Here is a 2,250-nt window from a genome sequence, read left to right as displayed (position 1 = left end):
TTACAAGTAACAGCAGTATCCAGTCGCTCCAAGATACTAAAAACATCTCTACAGAAGACACTAATAGTGATGCAACACCAATTAAAATCATATCGGATGAGATTGTAACTCCACCTCTGGTTACTTCGCAAAACTGTGGTCGGTTTGATGACAATAATAACAATAGCACTAGAAAGTTGCAACAAGAAAACGAAGAACAACAAGTAAGAAAGTCTAAGTGCGGGCGGAGCCGAACATTAAATACCCGGCGCAAGTATTAAATATATGTAAGCCGAGGTGTATCAATTTTGAGTAAATTAGCGTCCTTCAATTTCGAAATATTATATAATATATGTGATCATAAGTGGGCGGTGCCACGCCTATTTTCCAAAATTTTACCATAAACGTATTTCTTGGTAAAGAATTGTTTCAAGCATCAATTTTGAATAAATTAGCTTCAATATTTAATGATTTATCGAAGATTTTGTATTTCTCTAAATTACCGTTATATGGGATGTGGGCGTGGTTATTGTCCGATTTTAAAAAGTTTCTGCGGTTTTTTATGCTGTACCAAGGCCAACAACTGTGCCAAGTTTGGAAGAAATTGGTGCAGCGGTTACCAAGATATACACATGTAACCATAAGTGGGCGTTGCTACGCCCATTTTCCAAAAATTTATAATATTCTTATTTTTCGTCTAAAACTTATTATAAATATCAATTTTGAGTGAATAATCTCCAGTAGTTACTAAAACATCGCAGTTTTCGTATTTCTGAAAATTACCATTATATGGGAAGTAGGCGTGGTTATTGAGCGATTTTAAAAATTTTCGGCCATTTGGTATGTTATGCGAAGGCCAACAACTGTGCCAAGTTTGGAAGAAATTGGTGCAGCTGTTACCAAGATATACACATGTAACCATAAGTGGGCGTGGCTACGCCCATTTTCCAAAAATTTATAATTATAATATTCTTATTTTTTGTCTAAAAATTATTGTAAATATCAATTTTGAGTGAATTATCTTCAGTAGTTACTAAAATATGGCAGTTTTCGTATTTCTGGAAATTACCGTTATATGGGAAGTGGGCGTGGTTAAAGTCCGATTTCGCCCAGTTTCAATATCAACCTACCTTGGATTAAGGGAAACCTACATACCAAATTTCGTTGAGATATCTCAATTTTTGTTCGAGTTATCGTGTACACGGACAGACGGACAGACGGACGGACAGACAGACATGGCTTAATCGATTTCTTTTTTCATCCTGATCATTTATGTATACATTTGTCTATATCTATCTCGATTCGTTTTGGCTGTTACAAACAACCGTTATGTGAACAAAATTAATATACCCTTGTGCACAAGTGCGCTCGGGTATAAAAATTAATAATGATTTGGATCAAAACGCTTCTGCTTTAATCGAAGCATCACAAAATTTAACAAATGCCTTCCATGTTGCATTAAAAACAAATAACACTGACGAAAAGGCAAACAGTTTTGGGACATACATGGGTGAAGAAATTGTAAAACTGGACCCCGACTTGCAACTCAAAGCGAAGAAACAAATGCAGCGAAGAAGCAATTGAAACGGAATGGGCTTATGTAACACAATGACTATTTATATGATGTATTATGGAACGAATTTCCGTCATCCCTTGTCAAATTTGGTTTGGAGACACATTTGACAAGGGATGACGGAAATTCGTTCCATAATACATCATACACCCACCCTGTCGGAAACAACAACAACCAAAAAGGGACTATTTATATGTATGTATGTACACTCATAGACAAAAATAGGAGTGTCCCTTTTTGTCATGTTTTGACCATTTTCCGTAGGTTATTGAATTTTAATAACTTATTTATAAAACTTTAGTTAACTCTACAACCAAACACATATCACTAGAAGCTTTAAACTTTAAACAAAATTCAAGAAAATGCATAAAATTACATAACAATTTCGAACTTCCTTTTAAGTATTTCAAAAACAAAATGGGTTGTTGCGGCGCCCTCAGCTTAAAAAAAAAACAATACCCAAAATTAACGGCGATCTTAAGCCACTTGAAATTTGCCATTTATTACATAAAAATTACACATCTACACAGACATGCAATTTTCTTTTTAATATTTAAAAGAAAAAAATCGAAATTTTGATGAGTTTTCCTGAATTTCGTTTAAAGTTTGAAAGTTTTATTGATATGGTTTTGTTTGTAGAGTTAACCATGGTGTAATAATAACAAGGTGTTGTCAGTAACTTAACCTCGTTTGTGCAT

This window comes from Rhagoletis pomonella, unplaced genomic scaffold, assembly GCF_013731165.1.
Source record: "Rhagoletis pomonella isolate Grant_MI unplaced genomic scaffold, Rhpom_1.0 Rhpom_scaffold_00016, whole genome shotgun sequence".
NCBI lineage: Eukaryota > Metazoa > Arthropoda > Insecta > Diptera > Tephritidae > Rhagoletis > Rhagoletis pomonella.
This window is presented reverse-complemented; position numbering follows the sequence as displayed.